General features: G+C 44.2%; 1 protein-coding gene across 3 annotated transcripts in view; it reads left to right on the forward strand.

The window, feature by feature from the left end:
- TMEM132B (transmembrane protein 132B) overlaps positions 1-22,148 on the forward strand; it is a 355,698-nt gene that overhangs the window by 197,740 nt on the left and 135,810 nt on the right. The gene's annotated exons all lie outside the window — the stretch shown is intronic.

Here is a 22,148-nt window from a genome sequence, read left to right on the forward strand (position 1 = left end):
GAGCCCCCAGAAGCCGGAGGAGGCAGCGATTCCCCCTAGACCCTTAAGAGGGAGCCAGGCCCAGACTCTGGCTTCCAGAACCGCGAGGGAATAAATCCCTATTGTTTTAAGCCATCATGTTTGTGGTACTTTGTTAAAGCAGCCCTAGTAAATTCCCACAGGAGCTCAATGACTGCTTGTTAAGGGAAGAAATCAAGGCTTCTCAATCCTGGGTGCCTGTCGGAATAGGCGGGGGGTCTTGACAAGTACACATGTCTTAGACCTGGGAGGGTCACAGGCATCGGCATTTTAAGAAGAGTCCCCAGTGTTTTTATGGGTCCCCAGCGTGGAAGAATTACTGGGATACAGGAATGAATGAAATACTAATAAATTTAAACCTCATAAGAAGATTAAGGTATTTTACTTTTAACAGTTTAAGGATTTGAAAATAATGGATTTAGAAACGCTCAATTTTTGGATTTACAATAGCATTTGCCGTGGGACACCTGGAGATCTCCGAGTACCAGCTACCACAATAGTTCAAAGCCAGGATTTGATGTATAGAAATACGTTAGGTACTGGATCCGCCTGTAATTCATGCTAGAAAGTGACAATAGAGTTCACCTATAGGATATGGAGGGCCCCTCCTCTATCTCCCCCCAGAAAATCAGGCCAGCCGAAGAAAAGAAAAAAAGAAATATTTTTGAAAACCTTCCCCTCTTTTTCTAACGAGTGGGCAACTCTGTGAATTTACGCTGCTGGCCAGCTTCAGTGTGAGTATAATAGAAGCCTTCTTACTTCAAAATGATAGATATTCAGCTGTGGAAAAGTGAGCAAATACAGCTGAGTAAAGAGGAGATAAAGGTCATCCCTGAACCGAGGTGTGATTCAAAGGCCACCACCGCTGGTGTTTTGATGAGTGTATTTGTATGTGTGTGTTCACATGTATGCACATTGTGTGTGTTCACATGTACCCAAGTATGTTATTTTTGTCAATACTAGAATTTGTTTAGCTTTGAAAGCTGTCGTTTTCTGTAACAATATAGAATAAATATATGGCAATCTCTTTTCATGTCACTAAATATTTAACTATAACAATAATTATCAACCTCTTTGAAAAACTGGTAAAAGTGGTGGACCTCTTCCCCCCAAAATACAAACATGCACACATAAACAATTTTTTTCCAACAATTTCAGGATTCGTGGAGGCTCTCAATGAACCTATAATTTTAAATGTAATATTTAATAATAGAATAATATTCTATTGATATTATAGAGGCATATTCTATTCATTAATCATATTTCGTCTTTTCCTCTTAAACATTGTTACTAGCCATTTTTATGTTTCTTTTTCCCCCTCTTAAACATTCTTTTTTTCTTTTTAAACATAAAATGTCTGTTGAACATTCCTGTAGGTAAATCTTTAGGAGAGAATGCCAGAAGTGAATGAGTAGGTCAAAAGATTTGATGCTGTTTTAAGTTTTTATGCTTTTGTGAAATTTTCCTGCCAGTTTACACTGTCTACTCTGTGTGAGAGTGCTTAGTTCTCAATTCCTTTACCAACATTGGGCATTGCCTTAAAAAGATAACTTGATAGTTGAAATACGGCTGTCTTCTTGTAGGCTTAATTTGCATTGACTTAATTTCTGGTGAAATTTAACAGTTTTTCCCATGTTTGTTTGCAAATGTTTTTCCCTACTTTGTTGTCTTTAGTTTTAAAAATTATTGTTTTGTAGCTTTAGCAATATTTTAGGCTTTTGTGTTATCAGATCTAGTCGTCTTTTTCTTTCAAGTCAAAGATCCCCACCTGGACCTGGGATGGTGAGGGGTGGGGCAGAATGCCTGGAAGGCTTTGTCAAAACCCACCCATCAGCCTGGCCTCTGAGTGATGTCAGAGACAACCAGAGCCAGACACTAGTTCAAGTGGTAAAGATGGATTTTATTCAGAAACTATTGCAACAAGGGAAAAGAGACCTCAGTGTGGAGCTGGGCTCAATTCTGGATACAGTAAAGATGGCTGGGGGTTTATAGCCAAGGGGCAGAGGGAGTTTGGGGGTGGGGATGGAGTCAGTAGATGGCAGATGACCAAGAGGAGACATCCAGGGTAAGGGGGGTTCTCGCTAGACTGACCACACCAGGTTCTCACTGCAGGCTGGCCAGAGCGATCAGACATCAAGGTGGGGATGAGGAATTTGATTAGATATGGGGAGCGATCAGAGATCAAGGATGGGGGAGGGGATTCTCTCTAAACTGACTTAGCAGGATTTTTGTTATAATTGGGCTATGCAGATGAGACAGGGACGGGGCCAAGGCTGAGGAGAGTGAGCACTCAGAGGAGTCTGACTCAAGTTTGGTGACGGAGAGAGTCTTTGTCAGTGACTGCTCGGAGCAGTGCCCACTGCTGACCGGCAAGGACAGGTGGTGGGAGTGAGGACTGAACCTTTGTCGTCTTAGGCCATTGAGGTTTTGAGTTCACTTGTTACTATGGCATAAGATAGTCTATCGTGACTGATACAAAGAGTTTTCAAATATACATTTAAAAAATGTTAAAACTTTGTTGAGCAGTTTTAGGCTTACAGAGGAATTAAGCAGAAATGACAGGGAAATCCCATGTTACCTCCTGGCACACGGTTTCTCCTATTATTAGCATCTTGCATTAGTGTGGCACACAATTACAATCGATGAGCCAATGCTGATACATTCTTGTTAACTGAGTACACAGTATACGTTAGAATTCACTCTTGGTGTTTTACGCTCTATGAGTTTGGACGAATGTATACTGACATGCGTGCACCATCCCAGTATCAAAAAGAAGAGCTCCACTGCCCTAAAAATCCTCCGTGAGCCACCTGTTCATCCCTCCCTCCCTCCTCCAGAATCCCTGGCAACCGCTGATCTTCTTACTGTCGCCATAGTTTTGCCTTTTCCAGAACGTCACATAGTTGGAATCATACAGTATGCAGCCATTTCAGGTTGGCTTCTTTCATTTAGCAATATGCATTTAAGGCTCCTCCATGTCTTCTCGTGGCTTTATAGCTCATTTCTTTTTACCACCAAATAGCATTCCACTGTCTGGATGGACCAGTTTATTCATCCACCCACCTACTGAAGGACATCTCGGTTGCTTCCAAGTTTTGGCAATTATGAATAAAGCTGCTGTAAACACCTGTGTGCGGGTTTTTGTGTGGACATAGTTTCAACTCCTTTGGGTAGATACCATGGGGCACGATTGCTGGGTCATACAGTAAGAGTATGTTTAGTTTTGTATGAAACTGCCAGACTGTCTTCTAAGTAGCCGTATCATTTTGCCCTCTCATCAGCAATGGGTGAGAGTTCCTGTTGCTCCATGTTCTCACTAACATTTGGTGTTGTCGGCGTTCTGGATATTGGCCATTCTAATAGACACCTATGAGAATAGGTAGTGGCGTTTCATTATTGTTTTAATTTTCAGTTCCCTGTAACATATGATGTCGAGCATCTTTTCACATGCTTATTTTCCATCTGTATATCTTCTCTGGTGAGGTGTGTGTTCACATCTTTTGCCCATTTTTTAATTGGGTTTTTGTTTTCTTATTGTTTTGTGTTAAGAGGTGTTTATATATTTTAGATACCAATTCTTTGTTGGTTTTATGTGTTGTAAATATCTTCTCCCAGTCTGTGGCTTCTGTTTTCATTCTCTTAATCAAATAACATTTTGATTAGTGATGCCATGTCTGCAATAAGTTCATAGGTCTAAAGTGGCTACATTTAGATGACTAATAAGTTTCCCTGATTCTCAGGATGGCTGATTTGGAGCAGAAAACTCCATATTTGGGTGTTCTGGTGTTGTTGGGAAAAAAATATGTCTTCCTTTATGCCTCTGTGTCCTCCTGCTGAGCAGGAGGGCCTTGCTGGCTGAGGACGGTATCCCAGGCAATACGCAGGCTCATACAGCTCATTCCTAGAATGTCCTGTAGCCACCTGGCCTCTCTGACCGTGACCTCTCCCCACTAATCCATTCTGCTACCAGCTGCCAGACTCATCTTAAAACACTGCTTCCATCATGACCTAGTGGCTCCCTGTTGCCTGTCTCAGCAAGTCGAAGCAATTGGCTAGACTTTTACAGTCCTTTGTAGAAGCAAGGCTGTCTCTCAAGATGCTCAAAACTCTGATGCAAGAGACAGATCCTAAGACAGCACACTCAGCCGGTCGGTGGCGCTGTGCGCAGTTACAGCACCAGAGACCAAGGGCAACGGAGCGAGGAGGACAAAGTGGGTTCTGAAGGGAGGGATCCGGAAAAGCATCTCAAGGAGGTGACATTTGAACTGGTCCTTAAAGGATGAGTAGGAGTTTAAAGGCGTTTAAAAATACACATTTCTGGGAAGGTGACCTATTAAATCGTTCTTTATATAATGTTACACTGTATTGTATAAGTCTTCCAGAATGCTCTTTAGTTCAAAAATAGTGGCTGGATAGTCTTAGAATATGGAGCATCTGTGAAAGGTGGACCTGGATGGGGCCACGTTGAGCAGTCTGGGAGAGGTGTCAATTGGTGGAGGGGGAGTTTTCAGGGGTTATTGGAAGCAGATCCTACTAAACACACCCTTATGGAGCACTTCTGTGCGCCAGGTCCCATGCTGCACATTTCCTCTCTTCGTTATCAGAATATCCCTGTGAAGAAGACAGCGCTATTAGCCCCACTTACAGATGGGGAGGTTGAGGCTCACGTTGCTGTGACTGGCGCATCTAGGATTTGAACCCAGACTTCAAGATTCTAGAACAGTGCCTGGCACATAGTGGTCACCCTGCAAATATATATCAGACAATTCTAAGCCCAAGACTCCTTTCTCAGCACCAGGGTGACCTCAAAAAGAGAAGAACGTGGTGCCAAAGAGGAACTCTGCCAAGGGTCAACACTTTGGCAGGATTGGGTGGCCTCGCCACATCCCCAATTTAAGCTACATTATTCAGGCCTGCAGGAAGCTCAGCCTTCATCATTGCATTGCCAGTTTCATGCATTGTAGGTCCTTTGTGAAGCAGAAATAGAGAAGCGAGTTTCTCTCAGAAACTCCCCTTGTCATTTAGATTCCGACATGCTCTTTCTTACTGATTTTATTTCCGCTGTGGGATTTAACTTTTGTAATTCCCTTATGCAGGCAGAAGTCGAGCCAGAGGAAATTGGAGGCTTTCTTTCCAAAGGTCTGCCAGCGTGGTGATTTTAAATCAGAGCCTTTACGCCAGATTTCTGAGGGTGGTTGGTGAAACCAACTGAGGGTAACTTGCGAAGTTGACGCTAACAGGAATCTCTCTTTATTTGGCCTGTTACGTTGGTTTATATTTGTTTGTCAGAAACCCCAACCACTCCATTAAGTGACTTTACTTTTATGTCATTATTTTGATGTACAGTATTTATTTACTTATTTTGACATAGTTATTATTATGACATTGTATATGTCATTGACCAAATGGACCATTGAAACCATGAAACTGTCCCCAGATATGGTGCACGTCTTTGACAGAAGCTATCAAATGAGCCTTTGAGTTGTTGCCCCCCTACCCACCTCACAGTTTCCTGGAGAAAATCCTCTGTGATTTGAAAGTGTTCATTTAACGTAGGCTGCCTTGACGAAGCATCAGTTCTCACGTTGAGCCTGTAAACCCAGAGGAAAGGTCACATGCCCGCTCATCGTTCCCTGTATGCACGAGAAGAAACCTCTGTGTCTTTTGAAAGGCTGTTTTGTTTGATTTTATCCGGTTCCGTGGCCACCGTCCTGCATTCCTTCCCATAGGTCCCAGTGCAGCGTGGCTCCATATTCTGTTGACTGCGCGCAGTTTGCAGCCTGAATCTGAACGTGGCTGGTTAGGCAGCTAGATGCTCTTAGCAGGAGGGGTGGGCCCCTTCCACCCTGAAGATGTTCCAGTGTTTTACCGGATGATCCACTTTTTAAAATTGTTATTAGTAGACTTTATTTTTCAGGATGGTTTTAGATTTACAGAAAAACTGAGCAGACAGTACAGAGATTTCCTGTCTGAGCTCCCCACCCAGTTTCCCCTAGCGTTAATGCCTTATGTTAACATGGTGCCTTTGGAATAATTAATGATCCAAATATTGATAGTTATTATTAACTAAACTCCATACTTTATTCACACTCCTTGAGTTTTTAGCCCATGTCCTTTTTCTGTCCCGGGATCCCGTCCAGGACACCACCTGCATTTAGTCATCATGTCTCCTTGGCTGTGGCAGTTTTTCAGACTTTCCTTGTTTTTGATGCCTTGGGCAGTCTTAAGGAGGACTGGTCAGTAGTTTGCAGATGTCCCTCTATTGGAATTTGCCACATTTTTTCTCTCTTGATTGGACTGGGGTTATAGGTTTTTGGGAGGAAGACCACAGAGGTAAGGTGCCGTTTTCATCACATCACACCAAGAGTACAGACTACCAAGATTATTGCTCACTGCTGCTGGTGACCTTGATCGCCTGGCTGCGGTAGCGTTTGTCAGGTTTCTCACTGTAAGCTTACAGCCCCTCCATCTCCAGACTGCCGTCTTTGGAAGGAAGTCACTACACACAGCCCACACATAAGGGGTGATGGTTATGCTCTCTCTCCTTCGTGGTGGAGAATCTACAAAAGGTATTTGGCTTCTTGCTGTTCCTCTTTGACGTCTGATGCTGACTGCGACTAGTCCACAAGCTCCAGGAGGACAGGAACTGTGTGTCTTTCCACATGGAGTCACCGTTGCCTGGCTTCATGCCTGGCACATAGTAGGTACTATATAAAAAATGATTGAATGCATGAATGGTGAAGGACAGTCTAGTTAGGAGCCCCTCACCTCTTGCGGACTTCCCTTCCACCCCTGAACTTATGGGACTGCAGCTGCACCGTTGGTGTTGGGGGAGCACGCGGCCGGGCCCAGGGGGACACAGGAGATTTTGACATCACACCGTCATTCAGAATTTATTATGGCTATTGCAGATGGTGACATGAGGTGAGCACAGAGCTGAAATAGGGTCATGCAATGAAGGGTGAAGGGCATGAGGACGGGGCTGCCATAGAAAAGATGGGCAGAGGAGGTCTGTGTGGGGATATCCTGTTGGCTCTGAATGGGAGGAATGAGGAAAAGCCAGCCATGCGATGATCTGGGGAAGAACTTTCTAGGCAGTGGGAAGAGCAGGTGGTATCTGGTTGGGAGGCTGGAAACCTGGACAGCACAGAATCCAGCCGGGCTTGAACCATCTCTTCTGAAGGTTGTGTCTGCATCTGACATGAAACCTAACATACTCACAGGTCCTAGGGATTAAGACGTAGACATCTTTGGGGGACCGCTGTCCTGCCTACCCCCTGTTGTATTTGCAATCCTGCAGAATTAGAATCTGTAATGCACGTGTCCTGGGCTTGTGTGTCCAGAGTCTGGGTTAGCTCGCTTCCATCTGAGAGGCGCTGTAGGAGATTAGAGGCTGGGAGGAAGCAGGTGGGGGACATCCCTCCCCTGTCTCTGCCTCGGGCACCCGCCCTGGCGTGGCTGCAGCTCCCCCACAACCCCAGCTCCTGCCCGAGGAGCCGGCTGTGGTCAGTTTCCATCCAGGGGTCCCTGGCCTCCCGTCCACCTACCTTCTTTGCCCCTCCAGCCTAGAGGTGCTTCTGGCTTCTTGCTGCTCCAGTCTCCCGTTTTTCACCGTCCCATCTGATCTCCCAGATTTGCCCTCACTTGGTGACCAGTTCCCTGCACTAACTTCCGTTTGTTATAAATTCCTCAAGTGGTCTGTCTCCTGCTCAGTCGCTGGCCTGATTCGTGGGGCTGGGAGCCAAGAGCTCCTCAGCACTCTGAAGCTTCTGCTCAGGGTCAGACTCGGGGTGCACGAGAGGAGAGTTGGGCATTGTCGAACCAGCCCTGGATTCTTTCTTCACCAAGGGTTTGGGGAGCCCTGAGGAAAATCCCCTCGGTGCACCCAGGCCACCCCCTCAGCCCATCGCTGCCACGCAGAGGGTTGAACAGGTTGGGACCGTCGTCTCTGCTTCCCTGACAAGGGCTGCTCGTGCTGTCCCTTCCAGAATGACACTGTGGGTGAGGATGGTGAACACTGCAGACCCCTGCCTGGAGCCTCCCGGTTGGGAAGTGCTGCTTTCTTGCTCTTTTGAGTTCTGTCTCTATGATTATCCAGGGGTGCCATCTGCTTTTTGCTTTCCAAAAGAGGAAGGAGAGAGTTGTGATTGCCTGCTGCCGCAGGCCCGGCATTGCTGTCCCAGGGCCTTTGATAAGAGGGATTGGCACGCAGAAGGGGCTGGAGCCCCCAGCCCTGCCCACCTGGGGCTGGGACAGACTCCCGGTTTCTCTCCAGGGACAGGGTTTAGACATGTCCACCCTGGTCACCAGCAAGAAGGACATGGCAGCTCCAGGATCCAGGACTGCTCAGAAACATTTGCTCACCCAGCTTCTCTCCCTTGAGAAGTTTATGTTCTAGTGGCAGGAACAGACAATAATGAATGTTTACTATTAGATGGAGAAAAGGCCTAGGGAGACGAGGTCCTGCTGGAGGAGCGTGGTCCTCATCCATTATGACTGGTGTCCTTATAAAAGGGGAAATTTGGACCCAGACACACTCGCAGGGAGAACGCCATGTGAAGGTGAAGGCAGAGACGGGGCTGACGCTTTTATGAGCCAAGGAACACCCGGGATGGCCAGGAACCACCAGAAGCTGGAGAGAGGCATGGACAGATTCTCCGTCAGGGCCTCAGAAGGAACCCACCCTGCTGACACCTGATCACCTTGATCTTGGGCTTCTAGCCTCCAGAACTGGGAGAGAGTAAATTTCTGTTGCTTTTACCACTTAATTTTTGGTACTTTGTTCCTCCAGCCCTGGCAGATGAACACACTTCCTCCCTTCTTCCTTTGTCCCCTTCCTGGGAATAACGATCTAAGGCGGAACTATTAATCATCGAGTGACTTGCATGGTTCCATTGCGTCTTTTCCTCCAAGTCTCAGAATGATCTCCCCAGGAGGAGGCGCAAGTCCCTTCCGCCATCTGTGAGGCTTCTCTCTGGACCCCAGGTGGCCTTCGACGCTCAAGCGTGGCTCATCTCAGAGCACAGATGTGTTCAGGTCCATGATTCTGAGGATACATTGTTCAGGGAGTCATAACACATACTCATTTAGCCAATAGATATTTGACTAAAAGCCTCAATGAAATAGAGAAACTGAAATAACACTTTAAATGCGATGCAGATAGCTCTGCCCACTGTCCACTCAGGAGTGTCTGCCCCACAGGGAGCACGGGACGGGAGGGTGGCCCTGCCTCTCCTTGGTTTGGATTCACTTCCCCTGGGCTTCCTGGGGCCTGAGCATCCCCACATGCCGCCTGTGCTTCTGGTGCTGGCAAATCTGAAATTTTGATGTAACACGACTTTAACACAAGTCAGCCACTTAAAACAAAAGGGATGGACACTTGGGTTGTTTCCACCTTTTGACTATTGCGAATAGTGCTGGTATGAACATTTGTGTATAAGTTTTTGCTTGAACATGGGTTTTCAGTTCTTTTGGATATGTGACAAGGAGTGGAACTGCTGGGTCGTAGGGGAGCTCTGTAACCTTTTGAGGAATTGTCAAACTGTTTTCCACGGCAGCTGGCCCATTTTATTTTCCCACCAGCAATGTATTAGGGTTCCAATTTCTCCACATCCTTGGATGGGTAAAGTAAATGTGGTCCATCCATACAATGGAATATGATTCAACCATAGAAAGGGGTGAGGCACTGGCACCTGCTACACCGTGGATGGACCTTGAAAACATTATGTGGGGAGTGAAAGAAGCCAGACACAAAAGGTCTCTTATTGTATGTTTCTGTTTATATGAAATGTCCAGAAAAGGCAAAGCCTCAGAGACAGAAAGCTGAGTGGTGGCGAGGAGCCGGGGGCTGCGTGTGGGGAGTGACTGCCAATGGGGAAGGAGCCTCCTTTCAACGTGATGAAAAGCTTCGAGAACTAGATGGCAATGATGTTTGCGCAACATTGTGAATGTCCTTAATGCCACTGCATTGTATGCTTTAAAGTGGTAAATTTTATGTTATGTGTATTTTACCATAATAAAAAACAAAACAAGAGCAACAAAAATAGCACCCTTTCTCCGCCAACGTCACCTGTAACGTGCTTTCTGGCCAGTTGGAGAGATATTGAAGGCTATTTCTGACATGCGATTTTTACCTGCCATGCGGCCTTTCAAACTAAACCTCTACATAAGAATCCACTCCCGCTAGTGAGACTTGCCAAGAATTAAACATATTCTTAAGAATTCAAAGCTAATAATATCAGAACTTACGATTCCCCACGGCTAGTTACTCCAGTAGAAAGGACCCTAGGAAGGTTTTGTGGAGCGTGGCATCGGCTCCAGTTTCCGTCCCACAGAGGTGAGACTCTTAAGCACCAAGGAGGCAAAGCTGAAATCCCCACTGCTGAGAAGCAAAGCGAAACCAGAGAGGAGCAGGGATGCTGGTGCCCACGGCCGCCAGGCCCTCGTGCGGGTGCAAGGGTGCAGCGGCAGGTGAGCTGAGCGCTCTCTCCTCTCTAAGCGGACTGGCTGTTTTTCTTTCCTCTTCCTTATCTTATGAGCTATTTCAAGCTTACTTAAAAATATGGGAAATATTGTAACACATTCATCTCTCTACTGCATAGCTTTGTCATAGTTTGGTATTTCCCCAAATTTGCTGCAGAGCTTAAAAAAACAAAAGCCAAAACAAACAAAATTCTCCCTGCGGCATTCTCCTGCCTCCCTCCTTGGAGTTAACGCTATCCTGAGTTGCATGTTTATCACTCTTATGAATCTTTATATCATTTTACTACGTAGGTCCTGCTATGGACCGAATGTTTGTATCCCCCTGAAACTCACATGCTGAAATCCTAACCCCCAAGGTGATGGTATCAGGAGGCGGGGCCTCTGGGAGGTGCTTAGGTCGTGAGGGTGGAGCCCTTGTGATGGGCTTAATGCCCATAAGGAGACCCCAGAGAGCTCCCTTGCCCCTTTCAGCGTGTGGAAGAAAAAAGATGGCCATCTGTCAACCAGGAAGCTGACCCTCACCAGACACGGAATCTGCCGGAGCCTTGATCTTGGACTTCCCAGTTTCTAGAACTGTGAGAAATAAATTTCTGTTGTTTATAAGCCAGTCAGTCTGTGCTGCTTTGTTATAGCAGTCTGAATGGACTAAGACAGGTATAGATCCAGTGTCTTGTTTCCAGACTCTATAAAATTACATCGTGCTGTAAGAATCATTCTGCAACTTGCCTTTTTGGCTCAATGCAACATTTCCTAAATTACATCCTGTTGATACATGTAACTCCAGTTCTTTTATTCCCCCTGCTGTATAATATTCCATCATATAGATATTCCATAATTTATTTACTCATTCTTCTGTTGATGGATGACTATTATTTAAAATTCTTGCTCTTATGAATCTTAGCACCCATTCTTGTACACGCAGTATTAAATATTTGCACTAGGTCCTCTGAGATAGTGGTTTGTAAACTGGGGATTGCAACCCATTAATGAGTCATGACAAGCATTAAAAAAAGGAACTTCAATAAATTAGCACAGAATAGAAAATATCAGAGTCTATAGCATGTAATATGGAAGAATAATTCATGAAGCTTTAGTGTCCCTTATGTGTGTGAGTTTTCTGAGTTGCCGTGCAAAATCTATTTCTTACTGGATGCTGGAGTGAAAAAATGTGATGCCCAAGCTCTCAGGTCTGTCATAGCAGTGGGATTGCTGCATCCTTGGGTGTATGTATCTTCAGCTTTCTACATGTTGCTAAATTGCTCTCCGAAGTGGTTGTACCCATTGGTGAGTTGTGCTTGAAGTTAGGTTTCTTTTTTCTTTTTTTTTTTTTGAGGAAGATTAGCCCTGAGCTAACTGCTGCCAATCCTCCTCTTTTAGCTGAGGAAGACTGGCCCTGAGCTAACATCTGTGCCCATCTTCCTCTACCTTATATGTGGGATGCCTACCAAGCGGTGCCATGTCTGAACCGGCGAACCCCAGGCCACCAAAGTGGAACGTGCGCACTTAACCGCTGAGCCACCGGGCTGGGCCCCATGAAGTTAGGTTTCTTAACTTTCTGAAAAGAGAAGATTTTTCCAGAAGCTAGTCCTTGTATGTCTTATTTTGGGTTGATGTTCTTCTGGCTTGATTTTGTGGATCTGCTGGTGGTGTTTTGTCGGAGAAACACTCATCTTAAATACATGCCATTTAATTTCTCTGCTGTCAAGTGGCAGAATTAAGTTATTCCTTTTTTTAAAAGAATGATTTAAGTAGGAAATAATGAATGCAAAATGCTGTAGTTAAACGTCAGCAGATAAGCTGATGGATTGGTTGTCACTTGGGTCTTCTATAAAGGGAAAGAAAATGATATTTAATCATTTTCAAAAAATAAAAACAGCCATGATGAATGTGGTGCATTTTGATGCTGAGTGACTCATTAGGGCGCACTATTATTTTCCACTTAATAAAGGAACCTGGTCTCTCCCCCTTGATTAAATAGTTGCAAACCAAAGAAGTCTGTTTTCAAGAGTGCACGGGGTCTCCCGAGCTGTGTACACATGGGAACTGTTGCTACCTGGCACGGGTTCCTGTGGAATCTCCTATGTCCAGGTGGCAAATTGGTGGCCCAGGGACCTGTTTTGTTTGACCTGCTGAGTGTTTTTCTTTTTTCCTTCAATTTGGGCCAACATTGAAAAAAATCAGGAGATTTGATTGAAAATATACATTTCAGGCATCTCTGGAGAAACTGGGAGGTCTGGCAATATGGCGTCAGGCTGATACTGAATGGCCACCACTGCTGGAGTTGACTGCGGCTGCTCAGTTTAGAAGGGGCCCATGCTCTCTTGTTTACCACAGTCCCCTCCGCACCCTACCATCCCCCCCAAACTGGGTAAAAATTCTGAGCCAAATTTTAATGTGTGTGTGTACATGTGGGTTTCCCCACCACCACCAAGCAATGCTCCAGCACCAGCTGGGTGTCCTACAATCCAACGCAATTCTGACACTATCTACCTGGGGATGGCATCAGATCCCACAGGTTAAGGCCTCAGTCCCACAAGACTGTCCTCCCTCTCCCCTGCTTCAGATGCCAATCACAAGTCCAGGTTGGACTGACTGGTTATAGACCGGCGTTTCTAACGACCCCTTCCACAGGTTCGGTTAGTTGGCTAGAGTGGCTCACAGAACTCAGGTAAACATTTTACTTACTAGATAACTGGTTTATTGTGGAAAGATATAAGGCAAGAAGAGCCAGATGGAAGAGATGTGTAGGACAAGGTCTGTGGGAAGGTGGGTGGAGCTTCCATGCCCTCTGGGAGCCCCAATTGCCCTGTCCAGGTGTTCACCAACCTGGAAGCTCTCTGAAACCCGTCTTTTTGGGTATTTATGGCGGCTCCAGTACACAGGCGTGATTGATCAAATCGTTGGCCACTGGCTATTGATTCACCTCCAGCCCCTCTTCCTTCTGGGAGGTCAGCGGGCGACACGGAGAGTTTCAACCCTCTAGTCACAGGGTTGGCTCTCTGGGCAAGCAGCCCCCGTCCTCAGCTGCTTTCCAAAAGTCACCTCATTAACACAACAAAAGACACCTTTCCCATGCTCATCAGTGAGGAAATTCCAAGGCTTTTAGGAGCTCTGTGCCAGAAACTGGGACAAAGACCAAATATATATTTCTCATACGTCACCGCATCGCACTGGGGTTGGCTGTTAGTTGGCATTTATCATTGAGCGCACAGTGGCATTTTTCTTATAGGAGAGAAATATTTCTTGATATCACCACTTTTTAGGTATATGACCTTTAACAACTTATTTCAACTCCTTGTGCCTCTGTTTCCTCAACTTTAAAGTAGGGAAAATTTTATGTCTACCCTGTATAGCTGTTGTGGGATTAAACTATTTTGTCTACGTGAAGTGCTTACAACAGAGTTTGGCACAGAGTAAGTGACCTGTCACTTTTGCGTGAATTAGTATTATTAGTATCCACCTTTGTATCAAGAGGCCAAGAGAGTGGTGAGTTTCAAGATAAATGAGAAAGCATGTTTTTTTTTGTAACAAACAATATTCTTATATGTAATATGAAACAAAAGATTTCCATGTTGAAAGAAACAATGTAAAACACCTTACTAGCTCTATGCTAAATATGCAGAGAAGATACATGATGAAAAATGTAATGAACCGGTAAAAAGGCTTAGATTTAACAGGGTTTCTTTCTAAATGCAAATAAGCTGAGTGTGGCTTTTGTGACCCATGCTAGTGCATCACACCAGCGGTGGTCTCACTCCCTGAGGGTGTCTGCCGGCCCTTCGGGCATTTGAGACGCCCACACACCCTTGCACACCCCACCCACCACTGGGCCGTGTGGAAGCCACTGAGTGTGCTCTGGAGAGACGCTCTCAGATCCTGGGAAAAGGGCGCTTTCTCAGAGGCAGGTGTAGCCTGGGTGTGAAGGCAGAGAGCTGGGGTCCGTGGTGGCTCCTCCTTCTCTGCTCAGCTGTGTGACTTTAGTCAGGCGACAGACTCTCTCTGAACCCCTTCTGTGAAATGGGAATTTCTTTACAGGCTCACCGTGGGGATTAAACAAAGTTACCCCCTCCCTCAAACCACCAGCCCAACCTTTGAAAAGGTTCTCTGAACAGTTTCTTCCCCGTGCAGAAATCCACCGCAAAGACTTGAAGCCAAATGCAGTTTTTGAAGGTTTTTTCCTCTAAAATTGATTTTCTTAACCCCAAACACACAATGAGGTGAATGAAAATGGATCCTTAAAGAGGATTTCAAGGTACATTTTGTTTTTCTCCCCAGAAACTCTTTTGAATTCCACTTTTACCTGTTTCAAAGACAACAGGAAATAAAGCAATAGCTTTGCCTGAAGCCCAGACCGTGATTTACTGAGGAGCAGACCAGACAGGAGGTTTCGGAGGCATTCGGGAGAGAAAATTGCTGTGAAATCTGGTGTCCACGTGCTGTTACTGCCTTTGGGAAAAGGGAGCTGGTGATGTCTGACGGACAAACAACAGAGAGTTTTTTAGATTCGGTGCCAGCCAGTGCGCCCAGGGTTGGGAACGTGGATGTCACCTATGGATCGGGGATGGCTCTGATTTGCCTGAATCCGCTGCAGGGGGGTAAATACTACAGTCGTTTAAAATTATGGTCTGTGGAGTCGGATCTGGCTTCAAACTCAGGCCCTGCCATTTACTAGCTGTGTGGCCTCAGACAGGTGACAATTTCTTGTTTCTCTGTTCCTCATCTGTGACATGGAGAAGAGAATCATACCTACTCTGAGGTTTGCTGTGGGGATTATATGAGATCATTCATCTCAGCGTTCAGTACATTTACAGAGTCAGCCCCCAGAAAACGATCTCCTCAAAAAGATAAAACGTGTTCTGCTTAGCAGCAAGGACCAAGCGCTCAGTGAGGGGACTCCACCCCGCCTTAGCCTTGGCCCCAGGAGGGTGTTTCTCTGTGGCACCTTTCGATCATCATGTGCAAAGTCATAATCTATCCTGTAAGCAGAATTGAGTTCTGGACACAGAACTAAGTATCTTTGTATGACATCTCCAGATGGTAATTTAAGTTTTGACAAATGTTGAGTGGGCCAAACGAAGATGATCTAGGGGTCAGAGTTGGCCCCTGGTCTCCAATTGCCAACTCTCAGACACTGGCTGAGCCCTCTGAGTTGTGAGAAAGTAGACGAAGTGTTGGGTGTGTCTCTCCAGTTCCTCCCTTTCCGGGGCACATCCAGGTTTTCATTTATAATCGTGCTTCTCGTACATGCTGTCAGCACCTCAAATCGCAGGGGCCTTTCCTGCTGGGAGGTCGTGGTGGGAACCAGGCGTCTCTGCAGCATTTCAGGGGGCTGCGTCTGCCTCGGGTGATGCTGTCCGGGCTGCTTCTATTGATTTTCTCCTCCAGGGTGGAGCGCGGGCTTCTCTTGGTTGTCCTTTGAGTCACCGCGGCAGGAGACCCGGGTGTGCGGTGGAGGACGGCGCCTGCGGTCCAGGAGCAGCCCCCGCTGTCCAGCTGTGGGGGCGGGCGGGCTGGTGGTGACGTTCAGGTCTGTCAGGGAAGCATTTCTGAGGGTTCCGTGGCTGTGAACTTTCTTTCTTTGTGCAGGGGTGGGGGGGGCTGTAGGGTGACCCCTTTCTCTGTGACCTCCAGCCGAGCCGGAGGACTTCCTGAGGGTGGGGAGGGGGCGCTGGCTGGGGCTCCTCTGTGATTACCTGGCCGCCCCTGAAAGACCCTTAAGCGGCCGTTCTGGGATCCCCATCCCCGCAGGGGAGCACTGACTGGAGTCCTGGTCTAGGAGAGCTCCGGGAGCTGGGCAGCAGTCATGGCGGTGGGGACTTTTCCACTCTGTTTTCTTGGTAACAGTTCTTTCTTAAGATAGGAAGTGAATTTATCTTAAATTGGAATGGAAACATTATAATTAAACTTTTACAACCAAAGCAGATTTATAGCTACAGTGGTTACATTTTTCATTGTCAACAGATGCCACTGAAGCGAAATAACCCATTGAAACTGTAAGAAAAATGTTTTTCTTTGTTTTTTTTTTAAAGACGTCTGCTAACAATAGTAGTCTTTATTCCATTTGTTTTCTCTGGTGCCTTAGTGACAATAAAATAGAAGGCAGTCGGGCACCGTGAAATTGAGCCCGATAGGGAAGGGCACGGCTAGTGGAAGTGTGTTTTTTTCTGGTGTAATTTATTAAAGTTGCCTTCAAAAATGGTTGGGAAACATGCAGTATCTATTTGGGGTGTCTGCTGGGCTAAGGGAAGTTCATTTTTTCGCTATCAGTCCTCTCTTTTCTCTTAAAGATGAGAGAGGTCATTGCCCTCATTTGCATACAAAAGACTTGGGGTCTGTAATGGGATAAAAAGCTCCCAATCTTGGAAGGACATCTCACTTTCACACGTGCTTCCTAGTTTGCCTGGAACATTCTTCCTTATTTCACTCTGTGTAATTTAAAGAATAATGCAAGGTCATTGATGAAAAATTGGCAAACAGAAAGTATGGAGAGCCGCCGTTAACCATTTTTCTGGTTCCTCTTACTGCTCTTGCTCTTGGAATTTATTGCCTTCTGTATAAACAGTTTTCTCTCCTGAGTTTTTTAGCTTAATATTTTATCACAGGCATGTACAAATGTAATTGTAAACTTCTTAGAAATCTTTTGATCGCTCCTCACTATTTCTTCACATGAATGTTACATAATCGAATTTCCCTAATGGGGCCGGTTAGGTGGTTTCTCAATATTTTGCTGTTCTAAATAATGCTTGAATCTTTGTCTTTTAGATTGTTTCCTTAGGTATATTTCCAGAAGTGATAGTACTGGATATTGATATTTTTAAAGGCTTATTACATGCTTTGGAAAATTGTTTCTCAAAAAGAATCAGCTCATACTTGTGAAGGTCGGTGTTATGTGTTAGCTTGGCGAGGCTGTGGTCCCCAGGTGTTCAGGTGTTGCTACAAGGTGTACTGTAGATGTGTTTAGCATTTGTAATCACTTGACTTAAAGCAAAAGAGACCGTCCTAGATATTCTGGTGGGCCTGATCTAATCAGTTGAAAGGCCTTAAGAGTAGGACTGAAGTTTCCTGGAGGAAGAAGAAATTCTGCCTGTGGACAATGGCTTCAGCTCCTGCCTCAGTTTCCAGCCTGCCCTTCCCGAAGCCCTGCCCTGTAGATTTTGAACTTGCCTAGCTGGCCCCTGCAATTGCCCAAGCCAGTTCCTTAGGTGGATTCCTTAAGATAAATCTCCTGCTGGTTCTGTTCCTCTGATTGAAGCCTGACGCAGATGCTACTCCAGCAGAAACTATGTGCAGTGCTCATCTTCCCTTGTCTTCATAGTATTGTGTCTTATCATATTTATATTCTTATTTACTGGATAAATGTAAAATGTATTCCACTGTTTTCTAAATTGCTTTTCTCTCTAATGGGACCAAAAACTTTCAGCTGTTGATTGACCATTTGTCCTTCTGCTTCGGTAATTGATTTTCCACGTCTTTGGGGTTGGATTGTGGTGGTGGAGGGGGCCGGCTCTGGGTCTGTGTTTGTATCCTGCCTCTGCCATTTGCTAGTGACCCTGGTGGCCTCAGTTTCTTCATTTGTAAAGTGGGGATACTGAAAGCACCCACCTTTGCCAGTTATATATCAGTTGCTTCTCAGCCCCCAATTCACCCTTCAACACCTGCTCTGAGACAATGGGCTGGACTCGAAGCATTTCTTCACAGTGAGCACAGTGTTAAGCTTTGTCAGTAGAGGGCGCTGGACGGACATTTCAGGAGCAAGGGCTTCTCTTCTGCATCCGAGCGCTGTGGTTCTGTCCTCTTCCTGCAACCATCAGGCTCCAGTGGTGCATGTGGATGTGGAGGAGAGGCAGTATCCCTCCAGCCCAGCTGTGAACCTGAGCACACAGTCCCTCAGTAAGCTCACTGTCCTGGCCTGGCCTGGGGACCACTTTGCTGGGGTCTTTCCGAGTAGGACACTGTTCACCCCAGGCCTTGTGCAGCCCTTCCCGGTGGTAGACTCCCAGTGCTCTCCGTATGCCCGCCAGCCAGCCTTGGCCCTCCTGCACCTGGGACATTTGACTCCTGGGGCCCCTGGTGCAGACGTCTCGCACCCCAGGCCTCGTGCTGCCATGCTGGTGAGTGGGCTCCTGACACTGGTCAACTCTGCCTGCCCGCCCCCTGGCCTCAGTCCTCCTTCACCCTGCTGGCCTGGCACCTGTGGGCCAGCTCTGGGCTGGGCAATCAGGTGGACTTCCCTGCATCCAGGGCTTACAACCTCGCTTTCTCCAATGAAGTCTGAATCTCAGCTTTATGAAGGCCTCTGCCCATCCCAGCCAAATTGTTCCATTTTTGGGTATTCTCCATCAGCTCCAGGGTGTGTTTTTGAGTTCTCTTTTTAGTTTAATAACTCTCCCATTATAGCCAATAATTATTTTTATTAAAATTTTCTTGTTCAAATTACTGATTGGACCCTCACTGATACCCTACATCACAGAATTGTGAGTATTTTATAAGATGATTTTATTTCATTGGTCTGTAAACAGTAAGTGCTCAATGAATGTCAGCTGTTACCTTTCAGCATCTTAATATTTTCTTATTGATTTCTATGAGCTATTTATATATTAAGGATGTGACCTTTAAAATAGAACTTTAGAAATGTAGTATAACAAAACAATCTATAGAATATCTAATTAGAAGATCTGATTTTATATTCATTAAGAAGTAACTTAAGTGTAGCTTTTGAGTAGAAGAAACTTGGATTTGAATTCTGTCTGTAATTTGCTAACTTTGGGAAAGTCCTTTAGCCACTTCTACCCTCTTGTTTCTCACTTGTAAAAAAGTAAGTAAAAAGAATAACTACCTTATCAGGTTGCTGGGAAGATGACATGAGACAAAGAATCATAAAACATCTAGCACAGTTTTTCCTACATGGTAGGCACTCCATTAATTATTACTTTTTTTCTCTCCCTAATTCAAGTCATTCCTTTCCGCTGATAATGAGGTCCCTCATTTGGCATTCATAATACCTTCATGAAGCCATCAAGGTAGGTATAATTTTATCTAGTTTTGCAGATGCATAAAAATGAAGACACAAAGTCATCGAACTGTATAGCACAAAGCTAGTTAGTAAGTGGCAAAGAAAGGACCAGAGTGTTTCACTGGGGACTTGGTCTTACCTACTTATAATCTAATAAGCTATCCCACGCTCTGTGGATTCTTGGTGAATTGAACCTTTTCTCACTTTGAAGTTACCCTCCTTATCTCTATTCATGACTTTTGTCTTAAAATCTACTTTGATATTACTATTATCAAATAGTATATATTTAATATATATACTATTATACATGTATCATGGCATATATTTCTCAAAATTTTAATTTCAACCTGTGTTTCAGATATTTGGGATGTGTTTTTATTTTGATTTTTTTGCCAGTCTGTCAATCCTTGTCTATTAATTGTCGTATTTTGACCATTTACATTTAATGTAATTACTAATATATTTGTGTTTGAATCTATGATCTTACTGCATATTTTCTCTTTATTCCCATTCTATATTCCTTTCTTGCTTGCTTTTGGATTGATTAAGGGAAAGAATGGAATAATAAAAAAAGTTCTCTATTAGCTGTGAAGTTGCACCCTCTTATTGTTTTAGTGGCTACTCTAGAGAAGTCAACGTGTTTCTTTTATTTATTGAAATCTGATATTAGTTGATAACGTTGCCGTATTTCCAGACAATTTCTTATAGTACTTTAATTCCATATATCATGTTCCCTAATTGTATGCCATTGTTGTGTAGATTAATACGCTATTGGTGTTATTTTATACAGTCAATATTCACTAATATTACCATGGTTTTGGCATTTTCTTTGCTCTTTTTTTCCTTCTTGCATCTGTGTTCTTCTATCTGGGGTCACTTTCATTCTGCCTTCATTAGTGTTTTATTTAGTAGTGTTTGAAATAAGTAAATGCTATCAGTTTTTGTAGGTATGAAAATGCCTTTATTTCATTTTTGTTCTGGAAGAAAATTTTCCCTGGTTATAGAAATCCAAGTTGACAGTTATTTTCTTTTGACACTTTGAATATATCATTATATCGTCTCCTGGCTTTCATTGTTTGTGTTGAGAAGTCACTGTCAATCCAACTATTTTTACTTTCAAGGTAATCTTTCTTCTTTCTGTGGCTGCTTTTTAAAAAATCAAAAATTCTTGAGGTATAATTTGTATACAATAAAACACACCAGTTTTAAGTGTACATTATGATGAATTTTGACAAATTTATTCACCTGGCTAATCAGTACCACTAGCAGATGCATAATGTTGCCATGACACTGAAAATTGCCTTGTGCATTATCCCAGTCAGCCTCCCCACCCCTGTTCCCAGGCAGCCACTGAACTGTCTCCCATCTCTATAGATTAGATTGGCCTTTTCTAGAGTTCAATATAAATAAAGATGTGTCTGGCATCTTTTCTCAGCAAAGTGTTTTGAGATTCACCCATGATGTTAGTATTCCATGGTATAAATACAATTTGTTTTCTATTGGCCTGTTCACGGACATTTAGGTTGTTTTGAGTTTTGTGCTATAACGAACAAAGCTGCCATGAACATTCATATCCACATCTTTGTGTGGACATATGTTTATACATGTGGTTAAACACACAGGAGTTGGATCATTGAATCGTATTGTAAGTGTGCGTTTAATTTCGTAAGAAACTGCCAGGTTCTTTTTCAAAGCGATTGTATCATTTCATACTCCGTATAGCAGTTTAGGAGAATTTTAGTTGCTCCTCATCCCTGTCAACATTTGACACTGTCGCTCTTTAATTTTAACCATTCTAGCGAGTATATGGGGGTATCTTGTTGTGGTTTTGTTTACCGATTTCCCTAATGTCTACATATTTTGAGCATCTTTTCCTGAGATTATTTGGCATTTATGCATCTTCTTTGTTGAGATGTCTGTTGAAATCTTTTGTCCAGTTTTTAAAATCAAGTTGACTGATTTTCTAATTATTAAGTTGTAAGAGTTGTTTTTATGTTGTGGATTCTAGTCTCTTATTAGATACATATTTTGCAAACGTTTTCTCCTAGTCTGTGACTTCCTTTTTAATTTTTTTTACCCGTGCCTTTTGAAGAACAAAAGTTTTAAATTTTAGTGAAGTACAGTATATCAATTTTTGATTTTACAGTTCATGATCTTTATGTCCTATCAATTTTTTACCCTACCTGAAGTCATAAAGATTTTGTGCTATATTTGCTTGTAGGAGTTTTATAGCTTGAGTTCTTATGCTTAGGTCTATAATTCATGAGAAATTATTTTTGCACATGGCATGAGGTGCAGTCCAGGTTCTCTTCTTTTCTTTTTTCTTTTGTCCTCTCCCCTCCGTCTGTCCGTCCCTCCGTCCTTCCATCCTTCTCTCCTTTCTTTTTCTCTGTCTGTCCCTCTCTCTCCCTTCTTTCCTACCATTCTTTCTTTTTCGCCAGTTGTTCTAACACATTTGTTGAAAAAAATATTCTTTCCCTGTTGGAGTACCTTGACACTTTTATTGAAAATCAATTAACTATACATATTTGCACGTCTTTTTCTGGACTCTCTGTTCTGTTCCATGTGGCTGTATGTCTATTTGTCCACACTGTCTTGATTTTCTTGAATCCAGGTAGTATAAGCTCTTCAACTT

Source organism: Equus przewalskii, chromosome 7, assembly GCF_037783145.1.
Source record: "Equus przewalskii isolate Varuska chromosome 7, EquPr2, whole genome shotgun sequence".
In the NCBI taxonomy this organism is placed as follows: Eukaryota; Metazoa; Chordata; class Mammalia; order Perissodactyla; family Equidae; genus Equus; species Equus przewalskii.